Below are 489 nucleotides of genomic sequence, written 5' to 3'. Positions count from 1 at the left end.
CAAATCGGTGCTCGTTCACGCGAGTGACAATCACGCAGTGTGAATTATCAAAGACGCGATCTGAGGGAATCGCCGATGCGTCGCCGACGCCCGTGAAATATCTGCTAAATATCTGGAGCTGGCGGCGATTCACAATCACTCAGTGTACAATGCGTTCTGACTGAAAAACACATCGGGGATGACCTACAGCCAATGAGAGACCAAGATGCAGGGCAGAGGGAAGTTCGGGGAGGAGTTATAGACCAGAATATCAGTATTTTAATAGATATATTAACAATTATATCATACAGAAACAAGCACAAACGTTTGCTTGACCAGCCATAACATCAGCATAACAGTTACTGCAAAATTATTTACCTCCAACTCTCTTTGCAGAACACCCAATCCCTGTTCCCTGCATCTCCCTCCTGCATAATCTGTTTTTCTTTTTCTCCTTGTAGCTGGAAATCAGCTCACAGACAATTTGCGGGCTATATATATATATTTTAA

The sequence above is a fragment of the Sinocyclocheilus anshuiensis genome, unplaced genomic scaffold, assembly GCF_001515605.1.
Source record: "Sinocyclocheilus anshuiensis isolate Anshui unplaced genomic scaffold, SAMN03320099.WGS_v1.1 scaffold338, whole genome shotgun sequence".
Classification (NCBI taxonomy): Eukaryota; Metazoa; Chordata; class Actinopteri; order Cypriniformes; family Cyprinidae; genus Sinocyclocheilus; species Sinocyclocheilus anshuiensis.
The sequence above is the reverse complement of the archived record's forward strand: the minus strand, read 5'-3'. Positions refer to the sequence as shown.